Below are 17,071 nucleotides of genomic sequence, written 5' to 3'. Positions count from 1 at the left end.
TTCTACAGCAGCAGGCACATGATAATTTTCCAATAAATACATGGTGGTTGTTAGAAATAATTAACCTACAAATATACAGGATATATGGGAGAATTTGTGTGTTTTTTTTAAGAAAGATGAAACGAAATATATATACATATTTATATAAAGGAACTTCCTAAGCTATGAATATGAAAAAGAGAAAAAAAAAGTGATTAATGTGTTTTTCATGAAGTTGCACAAGCCACAAAAGAATGGTGTCATGTTTTCCCTATGAGGCCGTTCCATTTGATGCTGTACCAGCTTCAGCCCATCGGTCCCCTGCAAGCTCAGACCACACATGGGTCAGACTATTGAGGTGAGACCTCCAGGAGCTGAAACAACTGATGAAAGGAGTGATGTTAATAAGTCAGAGCATTCTCCCCTCCTTTTTCACTGATGTGTTTAACATTTTCTAGACATAAAAGTTGCTTTGCAATGCATTACTTTCAAGGATAAATATGCAGAGAATTTATTGTGCCTAAAATGACCAAAGAAATGGGAAGGGGAGTTTGTAATTCTAATCTAGTCAGGATTTGACGAAGTAAATTAATGATATCTAAAATGACTCTAAAATTAAGAGATTGTCTATAGGGAAAGACTCAGAAAAATTCAGATGTGTAAATAATGTAGAGTTGACCAAGTCTAAACAATGCGAACATTTTTTTTCATGTCCTTAGCTCCTAAATTAACTATCATTCTTTCTCTGAAAACCAGTTCAAAGGAATGGATTTAGAATATAACATAGGGAATTGGTTAGTTCACTAAACACATATAAATGTATCTTGTGTGGCAGGCATAGTACTAGATGATAGAGAAGAAAAAATGACCCCTTCTCTCTCTAGTAAAGAATGGAGAGGAATGAGTGGATTCTTTTATTCCACAACATATCTGAACATTTACTATGTGCTAAATAAACATATGATAGTTTCTGGAATTAGAAATGAAGAAGACAGATACAGACGCTGCCTAAAGAAGTTGAGCATCTAGTGGGGACACAGAGTATAAGAAGAGATTAAGCATAATTAATAGACATTAAGGAGGTATAAACTACGTGCTATAAACAATAACTGATTAATGAAACAGATCGTTCGTTTTCAATTCAAAGTTAAGTGCAACAATAGAGATATGAGAATGTGATGTGGGAGCATAAAGGGCTTCAAAACACTAACTGAAGAAGTCAGGGAAGGCTTCCCAGAGAAGGTGATATTTGAACTGGGGTGGAAAAGCTGAGTAGGACATGCGAGGTGAAATATTTCAGGGGGTGACAGAGGGAACAACATATCAGAAGCCATAAATTTGTCAACAGGCCTGACTTGGGCAGTAAACACTAAGAATTTTCTTGAGAACAGTAGGTACACATCAGGGAGTGACGTAAATGACACCAGAATGAGAGATTAGCTACAGAATGTGACAGGTGACTTGGAGTAAGCCAAAAAATTTCACTTTTTCATGTAGGCAAGGAGCCAAAATTACTATTTAAGCAGAGGAAAAACATAATCAATCTTTTCTCCTTTCTTTCTTTCTTTTTTTTTCTCCTTCCTTTCCTTTCCCTTCCCTTCCCTTCTCTTCCCTTCCTTCCCTTCCCTTCCCTTCCCTTCTCTTCTCTTTTCTTTTCTTTTCTTTTCTTTTCTTTTCTACTTCTTTTCTTTTTTTCCTTCCTTCCTCCCTCCCTTCCTTCCTTCTTCCACTATTATGTAGAAAGTGAACTGGAGAAAAAGGAGACACTGATGGGAGAAAACCCAGTTAGGAGATAGTTCCTAAAATTGAAATGAGCAACATCTGGAAAAACTCAGTAACTGGAAATGAAGAGGTGAAGACAAATATTGCAAAGCATTTCTGAGAATTCATAGGGCTTGGGTTACTACATGAGTAAGTTTTTTTGGAAGGTAAGATACCAGGGGTCAAAGAATAAGATGTCAGAGTCAGAAAGACTGAGAAGATTTCCACCCTGAAGAATAACTACATCATTCACATAGAGGGATAATTCAGGAGACAAGTAATGTTAGGAGCAAGGAAAGTTTTAGAAAAGCAAAAGAGGTCTACTTTGCAATCTAAATTCCACGTATCTTTAGAGATATTTAAAAAATGAAAGAAGACGTTTCAAATGGTTGATTTTTCCAATGCATGGTTCAGTGCACAGGGAGAAGTCTCTACCTACTCTAAGAATCAAAGTGGTATACGTAGAAGCCTAGAGGTGGGGAGCGAGGAAGCTGAGGGAATTTTCTAATGAACTTTCCTTCCACTGATAAGAAGTACTGTTACCGGCTGAGTTCAGCGTGAGGACAGGAGGAGGTTAAGAAAAGAGATTGGAGAGACCAATTGAGCGTGGGGAATGTGAAGGGAAATTTACCCAACACAAATGAAAGTTTTACCATGGAAGCCAAAGTCAAGATAAGATTAAAAAAAACAAACAAACACAAAAAACAAACAAAGCCAAATTTGTAGTTTCATGATGGTCTACATCAAAAGAGGAGAAAGTACATGGCTGGGTTATTCTAAAAGGTGGAATCAATTCCTTCATGGATAAGCCAATTGGAAAGTTTGTAAAGCTTTGGCACAAGTTAGTGATACAGATACTACATCTCTGGGACTTCTAAATATGTTAAATTCCTGTGTATGAGAGAGAACTGAGGTGCAGTTTTGGCCAGAAGGAACCAGACATATTACAGTGAGTTCTACTGGTCATTAAAACATCATTCCTAACAGTTAGCAAACTGCTATACTAGCTCATCTTGTGATATTTTAGCCAATTTAGAAAGGTGAAATTCATTTTAAAGTATATCTCAATTAAAGATATAAAGCAACTAATGACCTAATTAATTCATTATGTTTAACTATTCTTGACTTTTCAACTGCAGCGATATCCTATGTGTGACCTTTTCCTGAATGGCACAAAAGAGATTGCCTTAGATACTGAGGCAGAATACTCATGCTCAAGTTTGTCTAAGCACACAAATCTCCTTTTATCATGAAAAATCATATTTAGTGTTCTTTTGAAAGAGGATTAGCTCCTTTAAAGAGTAAAAGGATGTTCTGTTAACAAGACAATTCCAGGAAATTATGCTCAGACTTGGACGCCTGAAGTCAAGGTGCATGGTACAGATATCATATTGAAATTGAGTGACTCACCCCTTGCAATTATCTAGTTTCCAGAGTTTCCATCTCCTCATTGATCGTAAGCTCAAAGAATATGCCTCAAAGAATATGCCTCAAAGAATATGCATATATGTATGTGTATATATATGCATATATATATTCAAAAAATATATACACATTTTAAGGAAGGAAAAAAACTGTATTAAAATTGTAATACTCAATATATACCGATTACAAAAGATGACTACAAGTCGTGTGTATACATTTTTTTGGCATCCCTGGTATATACGAGTATATATATATGACCCTCCAGGATTTGTAATGCTTTAGAGGAATCTTATTTTGACCCTTAATGCCACATATATAATTTTACTAGCCTTTTTTTTTTGTTATTCTAGAGATTACAGCATGTATGTTGGGTTTATTTAAAACAAAATATTGACTTTTATACTTCCCTGATATTTCTAGAACTTTAGAACTCTTTGATTCCATATCTTTCAGTGGTAGATTGGACTATTTTTTCCCAATTCTTCACTTCTTTTCTGTGATAGAAATATACACCCATAATCTTTGTATCTGGTGTTGGAGTCCTCCCACTAGAGCAAGCCGAGTATATTTCCTTGATTTATTGATATTCAGCCTAGCCAAGCAACTTGCTTCAGCCAGTGGCATGTCAGTGGCCACAAACATAACATGAGCAGAAGTTTTAAATGTGCTTGCATGATTTGTCTTATATACTTGCACCTCTGCCATTGAAGCCATGAAGAGGGAGTGCCCCAGGAAACCCATGGTCCTAGAATAAGACATAGGGAATATACCTGATATCCAACTGCAGGCTGCAGCCAAGCCCAGCTGAACTGAGACAACATTCAACTAAACTGTGGACCCATGAGTGATATGTATATGTGTGTATACACACACACACACACATACACACACACACACACACACACACACATATATGATTATACATATATGATTATAAACCACTGAGATTTGGGGATTACTTATTATAAAGAATTATTACAGCAATAGCTGATTAGTAAAATGCCTGTTTAGTTACTTAGTGTTTTATTAGAGAATAATTGAAGGAAAATAGAAATAGTGTAAATTGGCTTCTACTTAGTGGTAGCTTCAGCAAATGTTAAATTTTTTTTCCCAGTACCACAGCTATTTATTGTTCTTCATTTGTTCCTAATTGCTATATATGTAATGTTAAGTACTGCTTTAAAAAATATCACTATTATATAAATATCTCCTTGAACAGTTATTCAATTTTCAAACATTTAAAATTTTTATACAAATTTTCGACTACAGCAATAAACATATCACTCATGTAAGTTTCTAGGTATTTTCAAATCTGTGTTCTATAAATTTCCCTCTTATTTTTCCTGTCAAACTTAAATTTGCTTACTATTGAATGATAATGTCTGCGGACAACTTAAAGTAAAAGATATTTTATTTTTTTACAGCACCTACTTCTATCAAATCAGATAATGTATGTAATATTGAATACAGACTTCACAATTGCTTACCCATACCTTGCCCCAGAGGGAGTGAATTATTAAGTTGTATTTATTCAACTTAACGTAAAGCAGCTTGATAAAAATCTGAACTGGAGATAGTGTCAGAAATGTTATGATGTGAAGTATACAAGTTAAATATGTTAAATCTTTGGAATCTTTGGAAGCCAAGCATACAATTTTGGAAAAGGATCTATCAATATAGCTTAGGTTTATGTGGATATAAAACTACTACAGAAAATTGTACTCCTCTCCATTGAAAAAAATACGTAAAGGAAATAGCAAAGTAGGGATGACAGGAGGCTCATGGCGGGACTGGCCACGGGGATGAGGTTAACTGTTAGGAACTAAGGTCAAAGGATGAAGACGGAGCTCGTCTGTGGCTGATGGTGAAACCCTCTTCAAGGAAAGAGAGTGTCATGAGTATTCCAGGGGAAATTGGAGAACAGGCACCAACATGGAACCACAGCTCCAAAGGAAGAGAAAGCTTTGCTTCAGGAAGTGTGCAAGTGGGACTGATCCCACTGGGCCCACTCTGGTACCTGGTGCACGGAATCTGTGGTATGGTGTGTTGGTGGTAATGACAACATCTGCATAAATGGGATAAAACAGCAGCTGAGAAGGATCTGCAACGGTGTGCAATGGATTGGCAGTAACAGGACCACCAGGTAAACATTTTGAAAGACAAGGAGAGTCAGGGTCTAGAAGGATGCCCTTGGCTCCCGTAACGCATGGCAGCCCTGACAACATAATCTGAGGTCATAGAGCTAAAGCAGTGTCTTTGGGGACTAACAATAATCAGTTTCTTTCATGTTGTCTGATTCTAATGATTAATCTTAATCCAAGGAGAGGAGATAATCTTGTCACAAATTTAGATGCCTGGGCAGCCTAGCGTGCATTTCGCTTAATTGGCTTATAGAGACACAGCAAACTGATTGGGAGGGGTGGCTATAAAATCAGACTACCTGGGTTTGAATCCTATTCTGCCATTTACTAGTTGTTTGACTAGTAAATGTTGCTAACTTTCTCTGTGCCTCAATTTCCTCATCTATAAACTGGAAATAATAAGGGTAGCATCTTTATGGGGTTGGTATGATGATTAAGTTAGTTAACACATGTAAAAGACTTAGACCACTTCCTGTCATGAAGTAAAAATGAAATAAATTCTAGCTATTATTATTACCTGCTTTATCAAGGAGAGGTTATGAGGCCTCCCTTGTTTTCTTCCCCTGTCTCCCAAAACAAAGACCATAGTGAAAATACTAAGGAGTGGGAGACAAGAAAGAACTAGATGTGACTCAGTGATAAATTCTCCATACTTTGGTCTTTGTGTGCACTTGCTTGCGTGTGTGTGTGAGGAGTGAGAGCAATACCTCTCTTCTTTCCTTCTCCTGGCTGCAGCCCGGGAAACGAATAGACAAAAATGCCGAATGTTACATTGTGGAAGGAAGAGACAGATAATAGAATTACCTTGGTAATGGCCTGGCCTCCTGGTGGGTGGTATGTTTGCCTTTCCCTTTCCTCTGACTCTGGGAGGTGGTTGCTCTCATGAAACAGTTCAGATTTAATACATTCATTTTGAAATAAATATGACTAAATTTGGAAGGTGAGCAGTTTGAAACTAATAGAAAGTGACCAGAGAAAAATGCAAAATCCAAATTATCAATGTTTGTTGCTTAGGGAAAAGAAAAAATATAAAATTAATGTTACATCATGGTACAATACTGATGTATACTTATTTCTAAATTTATGTACACTTAAGCAAATTCTGATGAGCTAGTTGAGTTTCTATTAAGTATTAAAAGAATACAAATAAATTAAAAATTTATTAACAGGGATCAATTCTTGAAAGGGACTACAGTCCCTTCAAGTGTACAGTCCCTTTCAAGTGTACCCGAATGAGATTTCCTAAGACTGAAATATTCATGGAAATCTAAACATAAGATTTGGGTCAATAAATTATGGCATGAAATGAACTATATAATTCAGCCATTAAGATAATGCTATAGATCTATATTTTTTGAAATCTAAATATGTTCATGACAGATGTCCTGTAATAAAAGTTGATTATAAAGTGGTCATATAAGTTTAAATAATTTGACTTATTTAAATTAAAAAGAGGGGGCGAGATTGTGTGTGTGTATGTATGTCTACTACAAATTTTGGAAAGCTGCATATACAAATGTTAATACTGGGCATCTTTGGATGATAGGATTAACAATGGTATTTTTTTTGAATTATTTGTTATCACTTAAAATTTTATAAACATATATTTATTACATATTCAATGAAAAAGCATCAGGCAATTTCCACTTTTAAAAAAGTTTGAGAAAAGTTAAACTTACTCATGAAATGTAAAATTTGCTTCTGTACTCATGTGAATCATTTTTGAAGAGCAATTGAAATAGTGACCAAAATAAATGGTAAAGCTTAAGGGAATGAGTTTGTTACTCACTTTGTTACTGTGTAAACTTGAATCAAATTAGACTTCCAGGAAAGATGATGGTATGAGTACACATTTGCATAGCACATTAACCAAAATAATAAGCACAACAGAAAACAATAAAAGGATCTCTACTTATAAAGAAATTAATTACCAAAATCCCTTACTGCAGAATCTAAAATATACTTCCTGTTTAAAATAATGTTTGATCTAAGTAAATGGAAGATGCTCAGCTCTGACACGTATCTTCCACAATCGATAGTGGGATGCTGTTGGGGAAAGGAATATGACGTGTGGTCAAAAGATACGGTGAATGCCACTGTCAAGTGTCATCCAATGGAAAAGCAGGGATCTTCAAGCAGGAAGTGCTGCATAGAACCTATGTGATGAGTTTCAACTTGTTCAGTGCAGTCAGTCGGGGTAAGCTACAGTTGAGAGAAGGTGTGTTTTAAAGTTTGCCGTAAATCATGGATCACAAACAAAGCACTAACATGAAATGTGTTTAAAACTGCAAAAAAGTGCTAAAGAAACACAGGAGATGTTAAAATTCGTTTATGGTGATGCTGCAGTGACCATGAAGACAGTTTACAAGTGGTTCAAGTGACTTCATAGTGGTTGTGAATCGATTGAAGACAAGGTGAGATCAAGATGTCTTTCAACATCAAAAATCCAAGAGAAGTTGAAAGAGTAAGTGAAATGATTCAATCAAACAGATGATTGACTTTTAGGGAAATTTCTGAGGATGTGAACATCTCTTAGGGTTACGTTCAAAGCATTTTAACAACAGATTTGTACATGAGGCGAGTGAGGGCAAAATTTGCTCCATCCATTTTGACTCTCAAACAGAAGCAACAGTGTTTGTCAATTTCATTGGAGTTGTGTGATCAAGACACTTCAGATTCCAGCTTATTAAGATATGTCATCATGGGAAATGAAACTTGGGTCTATGGTTATGATCCTGAGACCAAGTTTCAGAGTTCTCAATGGAAATCACCCAGTACTCATGTGAAAAAAGTGCGTCAATCAAGATCTATGTGGTGAGGTTAATTGTGTTTTTTGACCTTGATGGACTTGTGCAAGCTGAGTTTGTACCCAGAAACACTACACTGAACTCTGAATATTATAAAGGCTTATTAGAGCATTTAAGAAACGATGTGTGTAGAAAATGGCCTGAGGAATAGGCAAACGGTTTCATCCTCCATCATGACAATGCTCTGTGTTACACATCGCTTCTGGTACAGCAATTTCTGTCAAATAAAAACATTACAGTGTGTCCTCTTTCACCTTATTCACCAGATCTGGTACCGTGCGACTTCTGTCTCTTCCCCAAATTCAAAATTACCACAAAAGGAAAATGTTTTGAATTGATTCAGGACATTGAGGCAGCCATGACAGCACAACTAAAGACACTCATGAAAGAGGACTTCCAGAACTGCTTCAGAAAGTGGCAAGAATGATGGGATAAGTGTATTCAAAGCGAGGGGGAGTATTTTGAGGAGGATTAATGGCAATATGTCTTTTACTGTAATACCTTTTTTATTTAAATATTCGCCATAATTTTTTATCACACCTCATAAACAGTATTCCAAAAATATCCTTTACTGGAGATTGGACGTCTTGCAGTTTGGGTGGGTTTCAGAAGCGTGGGTCACCATTTTGGATGCCCTAGACCACAATCTCTGTGAGGTCAGGAATTGTAATGTTTTTTGTTATTAACCGTATCCTCAGTTTCTGGCATACAGTAAGGGCTGAATAAATATTTGTTGAATAAATGCTTGGAGATGTTTTCCCTCCCACATAATGGCAGCATGTCATTTTTTTTTTTAACCTAACCTAGTTTCATAACCAGAAGGAAACAGCTGCTCAACCACGGAGTGAAGTTAACCAAACAGACATAAGTAAATATTCATCCATCAAGTACAAATCCTGCGAACCTTAGAGCATTACACTGATATGGCAATCTGCCAGGATGACCTGAACTGGATTCTGTAAAACAAAGGAAACTTAAGATTTTTCTAAGGAAGGTGTAAGGAATTTCCCCAATAACTAAATTATAGACTTGTAAGATAACACTCAATATTATCTTGCTTTTCTAGATGGCCCTAAGTAATTTAGAATACTAAGAGAATTTCTCTGATGCAGCTTTAATCACAGACTTGGTGATTCAGACCAGCTGCTGAGAGACTGCACAAAAGCTACGTGAAGCTCACAGGAAGTCAGTGTGCAACCTTATGAAGATCTGGTCTCAAACTGTGCCCTATGCACCAAGAGGTCACAGAATTCCACTGCACTTTAGAATGGACTCAAGATGTTATGGCCTTGTCTTCTAAGAAGATTTCTCGCATCTTAAATTCTGTATTTGTTGTTACGCTGCACATTCATCGGAAGTCATAACTGCATCATATTTTTTAGTTAGACATTTGTCAATATCATTTTGTCAGTAGCTTTTTTTTTAATTGTAGGGAAAAAAACATAGCATGAAATTTACTCTTGTAATAAATTTTTAAGTGTACAAGACAGTATTGCTACGTATAGGCATTCTGGTGTACGGCAGATCTCTAGGACTTTTTCATCTTGCATGACTGAAACTTCATACCTACTAAAGAACAACTCCTTATGTCTCCCTCCCCCATCTCCTGGCAACCATGATTTTACTTTCTGCTTCTGTAAGTTTGACTACTTTAGATACTTCACATAAATGGAATCATGAAACACGTGTATATATTTATAACTCCATATCTATAATTATATATGTGTATGTAAAATTACATCAGAAGTCAAATCAAAATAAATAAGAAAATAGGTGAAATAAAAGTGTTAATTAGGACTATAGAAAAACTAATCAACAGGATACCAAGTAGAAATGCCTTATTTATCTATATATCCCACATAGATTTGTTCTCATCAATCTAGGATTATAATAAACTTACACTTATTTATTTACTTCAAAAACGTCATAACTTATTTAGCTATAAAAATACTTCACTTGTCTTTTTTCTTTTTTAATTCATCTTGTGAGAATACTAAATTGCAGACTTATAATAGCCAAGACCTTAAAGCCGAAGTTTATTTAATAGGGATGTAGGAAGTCAAGGCATATCTGTTAAATAACTGAAAATTACTCTGGCTAACTCAAGCAAGACAGTTACATTTATTAGATTATTAAGACAGCAAGCAGAAGTGAAAAACATATTGAACCATCATCCTGCCTTGACAAAGTCTGGAAACAAAAGCTGCTTCGGGTCTTCAGCATCAGAAACTGTTCAATCTTTTCTTGAGTATTGACATTAGGTGCCCCAGCGCTAGTAACCTTTATTCTCTAGGTGGCTCCGTTCAAATTTCATACTTTCAGGAAAGAGGATTGGATTTGCCGAACTTAGATCTTCTATCTCTGACCTTGATAAATCAGCCAAGCAAGAGTTTTGGGGGAGGCGGTGGTGACCTTGATACAGCCATAGGGTAAAAACTGAAAACAGATTCATTGCCCCAATTTGTTTCACTGCAATGGGTTATCCTGGTGGTCAGAGCATGTTCTCTTGGGGTAGAAGTGGATGGTGATTCATGAAGAGCCTTCTCAGAATGTGGTTTGACCACAGTTGGGTTTGCTCGAGGATTGAACCAAGAAATGGAGTTGTAGCTCTTAAATTGATTTGAATAAGCAGAATGTTGTATGCCAAATCCTACAGCCCTGGCCTATGACTTGGATTTAATATTAGAGTTCTCCCTTTTTTCCTCTTTTTCCAGCTTCTAAACAGTGGCCACATTTTCTTTGCTTCTTTTCTTTCTCAAGATTGCTTAAGAAGTGAGAGCTGATTTCTCAGTGACTTAGGCAGTTCTGCAGTTCTGTGTTTAGCTCATTAGACGTGGGAGGACTACATCTTGTTGGCTCAGTGCTTGCAATGGGAATTAGACAATACTGCAGAAATCATTTGCTAGAAAATTCAAGATCATAGCTACCTATTTTAACCAAAATGGCATATTCTGAATGTAAACATAGTCCAACATCTTATAATTCTCAGATGCTTCCCCCTTTTAAGGTGAAATAATCATAAAATATACTTGTAAATCTTCCCTTATACAAGAATATCAGAAAAGATATATGGCCAGGTGTTTTAGTCATCTATTGCTTCATAACATATTACTCTAAAACTAAGCAGCTTAAAAAACAAATATTTATTATCTCGCTGTCTCTGTAGGTCAGGAATCCAAGTGTAGCTTAGGCACTATCTTTGTCTCAAGGTTTTAACAAGGTTGTAGTCAGGGTATTGGCTAGGACTGCAGTGTCACTTGAAGTCTCAACTGGGATAGAATCTGCTTCCAAGTTCCCTCAACATGGTTGTCTACAAGATTTAGTTCCTTGTGGGCTGTTGAACTGAGGACCACAGTTCTTTACTGGCTGATGGCTAGAGGTCTCCCTCTTTCCCTTGCCACATCAGCTTCTCCATAGGGTAGCTGACAACATGCTACCTAGCTTCCCTCAGCAAGCACGTGAGAAAGTGAGTGACACTGCCAAGACAGAAGCCGTCGTTTGTTTGCAACCGAATGTTAATGATGTCCCATCATCTATGCTACATTCTGCTTACTAGAAGTGAATCACTATGTCCAACCCACTCGTAAGAGGAAAGAATTAAACAAGGGTGCAAATCCCAGGAAGCAAGAATAATTGGAAACTCTCTTAGACAGAGGCTGCTAATGACACTAGGGGAAACTAGATCTTTGATTCCTTTAAAATTGGAATTATAGGTATATCCTGACATTTAGAAAATAAAAGAAAGTCACAAAATAAAGCACAATAAAGTAATATTAAAACTGAGGAGACTTTGGGTAAAAATGAAATGCATTTACTATTAGGGACCTATAAATCAAGAGGGAAATTTGTTCAATTGCTAAGACAGATTTTCATAGGCAAGCATGAGGAATTTTACACCAAACATTGACTAGGTCACAGATTTCTGTACAAGTTTTAAGAATGTGCCGAGTTACCCTTTACAACAGGTAGCTGTCCATCACGACTTGTGGTCATCGATACAAAGAGTTAAGTAAGGGTATTGGCAATTTAGAAAACATCCTTGTAAAAGAAGCCCTTGTCAATACAAGAAAAAATTGAAAAAGGATTAAATAATTTTAACAAATAAGTTTATTAAGAAAGATCCATAGAGAGAAAAAAAATGAAACAATTTAAACAATTACCACAAAATATTTTGAGGTAAAGGAGTTGAAGAGCTGTGCGCCTCTTTGAGCTCTATAGGAAACTGGCCTATTACAGCCCTTTATATGAAAAATAAGGAAGATAACCAAATTCCTTAACAATGATATAAAAATAATTATATGCAGATGTATTAACCTTCTTAATGAACTACTCTGATACAGAGAACCAGAATGAATGCCGTATGGGATGGGTGGAGTAGCTGAGAAACAAACGCAGAAAAAGAACATTAACAGACATTGGAAGAACAACGTCAAACATCCAATTTGGATGTGTTAAAGTCAAAAAGCATGTTTTAATTAAGAATTGGCAGATGGTCTAACTCTGCTCATCTCCCTGAAGATTTACCCCTCAGATGACAGGAAGCTCTCTTGTACATTTTATTTCAAAAAAAAGAATGGATAGGTGAAGCCAGTAATGATACATGGGTGCCTATTTGGAAATATGGAGGAAAAAAACTTAAGTAAACATGTTCAGATCAACTCACCAGAGAATTTACGGGAACATAACGATTGAAAGCTGTACAAAGATGTCAATGAACCAGTGGCCCCAATAGTTCTAGCAATTCACCAAGACTTCTGGAATGTCAGCAATGTGAAGAGCACCATGCACCAGAGGGAGGAAGCCAGTGAGCCATAGTTTATATAATATTTTGTTGTACAATAATATTTTTTCTAATATTTATTATTTGGAAAAACTTGAAAAGCATAAAGGAGAAAATATAAAATCACCCATAATAAACATGGTTAACATTGTGGTATGTTTTCTATTTAAAATGATGTGTTTTTACATATGGATATGTGTAGATAAATTTTAAATATTGATATATAATTTTTATAAACTATTTTGCAGCTTTCTTTTTTCCTACCTATAACGTTAGGTTTTTTTTAAATTTTTCTTATATTACTGAACATCCTTTGAAAAAATGTAAATTTTAGACCATATCTGGTATCCCATTTACGATTACAACATAATTCATTAAATCTACTCACATAATGGATATTGTTATTTCCAACCTATTTATTTTGTTTATCATTCATACAGTGATAAACATCTTAAAGCAAAAATGTATTGGTCATTTTTAATGCAGCATACAACATCTGCTTTCAGAGTCCCTACTCTGGTGGGGGAAAAAAAAGAGCTTTAAACAATTACATTGACACATGGTAAATTTTAAAAGACAAATATCAATTGCAAAGCAAATATAGGTGATGGAGAACTACCTGCCTTCTGACTACATAAATCAGCGAAGGTCTCACAGAGATCTCACTTGACTGCACCTTCAGGGAGAAATATGAGCTTGGTAAGTAGACTCTGAGCTTAAAGAATTCCAGACAGAGTATCACATGCAAGGGTGGCATTTGAAATGTGCTTAACTGTTTTCTTCTTATAAAACTGTCTTCTTTTGATTTCCACGACTACAAACTCTCCCTCTTTTCTTCCTATTTTTTGTCAGAGGAGGAGTATATGTATTTCCCATTTTTCTTGTTTCCAGCAGATGGACTACTCTAACTTAAACTCCTTGCCTCCTGCCTCATTTCTCAACCACTCCTCCCAGCGCCAAGATGGCAGGTTCTGTTATGTTTGAAAGTCATCGGTCCATATTCCATGTCAATCATCTGCTATCACTGAGGATTTGAATGTCTTTTCTTCTTTCTCTACCAGACCTGTGGGAGGCAGAGAGCTTAAGTTAGCTTTTCAACACCAAATCTACCCACAGAACTTTCCCAAAACAGATGGAAGGTCTGAGAGGAGCCAGGGCTTACCATGACATTCTAGTCAGTTCATTTAGCTCTCACATTACTTCAAACGTTTAGCAGCAATTAAGACAGTATTATAGTCTCCACTTTCTGACACCCTATTTCTCAAGTGGTTCTGCACTGGACAAAAAAAGGGGGTACTGACTACCTAAAATCCCAGCAATTTGTATCCAATTCATAATTACTTGTGTATTACATGAGAAAAATTAGTGATTGGTTGGATACAAGAGGTGAGGGAGAGAGAAGCTTAGAATGATCCCAGGTGCTAAAGGAGAACTTGTACAGCAGCAGTGGCAGAATGAGGTAAATACAGTGATTCTGTTTTTTTTTGAGCTTAAGGCATATATGTGGGCTCCCCGACGGATAACTCACGTAAGAAGTTATAAGAAAAGATTTACAGCCTTGTTATATGAGATACCAAAAGTTAATTTCTACGTACAAAAGTTGATCATAAACCAATAAGAAAATAAAGCCGATTTGCAGATTATTAGAGGCAACACTACATAATCAGAAATAGCTACAGTCTCATAAAAAAAGACCATCACAGCCTGGAAGAAAAACTTGTAGGAATCACAAATATTGAAGTCATTTCATTAACGTGAAAATCTGTATAATGTAAGAAAAAGCAGCCATGACAATAATTTGCTGCTATCTCTATTTCTTTAAAATTAAAGTATAATAGCTTATTCCATTTCCCTCTTCTGCCCGAAATGCAACAGTAGCACTGTCCATCATTTACTGGAAAATGTCAGTGGCTTAGAGGCTATATTGAATCTCACCAGGCTAGGTAAAGGAAGTGCTCTAGATTATAATTTAATGTGTAAACCCTGACAGCGGGAAGTATTCCAGTGTTTAAAGAATAATTTATGACTCAAAAGCAAGCAGGAAAGTACCTAGCAGGTATGTGAAAGTATTAACTACTAAAATGAAATATAGCTCCCAAGAGGAGTATATTTGCAGTAGGTGACAACTTTCCTTATCATTTTTCTCTTAATATATATGTGCATGTTTGTAACACTGTGTCGTTTAGCTAGTTCACTATAAGTTACACACAATGTGTCACATAAAGCAGCATAATATATGCCAACCCTGGCTTCTGTAAGTTTTCAAATCTGAAAGGCCAGTTTGTTATTTCACTGTGCTGACAAACTTGTATTCTTTACAAATAGTATAAATAAAATCTGCAAGACCTTAAAAGAGAGGATGAGAAATCACATCCAACTGGGGGACTGACGATGATTTTAGAAAGGAGGCTGAACTTAAGCTAGACCATCAAGAATTTTGACAGATGAGGATGTGGCAGAAAGAAAAAGACTAGAAACATGGGTGTTTTCCAATGTACATTAAACATAGTAACATGAAATTGGGTATTTTTTAATTGTTCATTTCATTAAATAATTTATAAAGTCAGACAACGGCATTGGTCTAACCAGGCTTTCTTTTAGAATATCCTCTAGCATCCCCAATAGAGGAAGGGGGATGGAATTATGTCAGGTGTCAAAATATTCCCTTTTCAATTGATTCACGACAGTGTGGAATGAAAGTGGAAGGTCAGATCCTTGTATGTCAGGGACGCTGTGTTAATGCTCTAACACATCCCGGTTTAAGTGCAGCACCAGGGTAGATTGTAACACATGCCACGCAAGGCCTCTCCAGACTTTGGCCAGCTCCTGTCTGCCTTTCCCACCAATTAGCTCTTAAGACGTCCGAAACCCAAATGGCTCCCATTCAATCACATACAAAGGGGTAACATGGAAGACGCCAAACCCTATCACCCCACTCTCACCTTTGGGAATATTTCTAGTCTAGAAAAGAGCAGATAGACTATGATCAAAACCAAGTGAGGATTTTTAAGGAAGCTTTGACAGAAACATTAAGAAAAACATCTGAATACAACTGCAGAAAAAAAGCACTCCCAAAGGAAAATAAAGCCTTAACCGATGTTTTGAAACTGGCCCTAAGAAAGGTTGGAGAACGATCCTCTAGGCATGAGCTCTTAGAGCTCTGGACACCGTGGGAGCTTCCGCTGACCCGGGCTGGGCCTGCTGAGCCAGGTGATCTGAGGGCTTCCCAGCAGGGACGCTGCAGTTCGTCTGGCTCCATCAATAGAAGAGACCTTCAGCTCCATCACAGAGTACTCTCCAATGTGTTATAGTTGTCCTTGAAGCTCTGCAATTCAGGGAAGTGCTTGGCACAGTTACTCTTTTGACTTGAGGGGAGGTAGATCACCTGGACGGTTGTGGGGGAGACTTCAGGAGACTGGGTTAGGTCTTTGGCTGCTGACTGGTGCTATCCCCGAGAGCTCCCACTTCGTGCTTTCACCACTGTGGCCAGCTCATCCAGGGACTCCTGATAGTACAGGTACTCCCTGTGGCCAAAGACCAGAGCCACGGATGGCACCCAGCGCTTTCACCCTGTATAGAAGGTTGTAGCAATTCTGATTTCCCTGGGTTTCCAGCCGTAGCAGTCTTGCGTCATCATCCACAACGTTCATACTTGATGTACTGAACCGTGGGTAGTTGAATATCAATCTCCTCTTTTAAGTCCTCGAGGGCATTGTGTCCCACAGGGACATGACTCCCCTGTGGGATTTCATTGCAAAGCACATGATTTGCCTCTTCTCAAAAATAAATAGCAGTACACACACCAGACTCCAGTAGGCCATCACCAGTAGGCATTCACCATCTGTTATGGTTGAACTCCATGGCCTCTCCATCCCGCACACAACTACTCGGGTTTACCCTGCTAACCTGCTTTGTCAGCCTGGGCTCCACAGAGGCAGGGGTGCTTGGGTTCTCTGAAGCTGCCTGGCCATTTCCTCATGGGGAAAAATCAAGGTGGACCTGGCTAGAAAACATGGCAGATTGGGGGGGGTCCTGAAATTGGATATTTTGGGCTGGCCCAGTGGCTCAGGTGGTTGGACCATCATTCTCCTAATGCTGAGGTCGCCAGTTCGATTCCCACATGGGCCAGTGAGCTGCACCCTCTACAGCTAAGATTGTAAACAACGGCTCTCCCTGGA

At 37.2% G+C, this 17,071-nt stretch overlaps 1 pseudogene; it reads right to left on the bottom strand.

Annotated features, from left to right (window-relative positions):
• Nucleotides 1-16,176: 16,176 nt before the first annotated feature.
• Nucleotides 16,177-16,717, bottom strand: LOC117029320 (uncharacterized protein C1orf43 homolog; annotated as a pseudogene).
• Between the last annotated feature and the right edge of the window lie 354 nt (nt 16,718-17,071).

This window comes from Rhinolophus ferrumequinum, chromosome 10 (genome assembly GCF_004115265.2).
Source record: "Rhinolophus ferrumequinum isolate MPI-CBG mRhiFer1 chromosome 10, mRhiFer1_v1.p, whole genome shotgun sequence".
Taxonomy (NCBI): domain Eukaryota; kingdom Metazoa; phylum Chordata; class Mammalia; order Chiroptera; family Rhinolophidae; genus Rhinolophus; species Rhinolophus ferrumequinum.
This window is presented reverse-complemented; position numbering and strand designations above follow the sequence as displayed.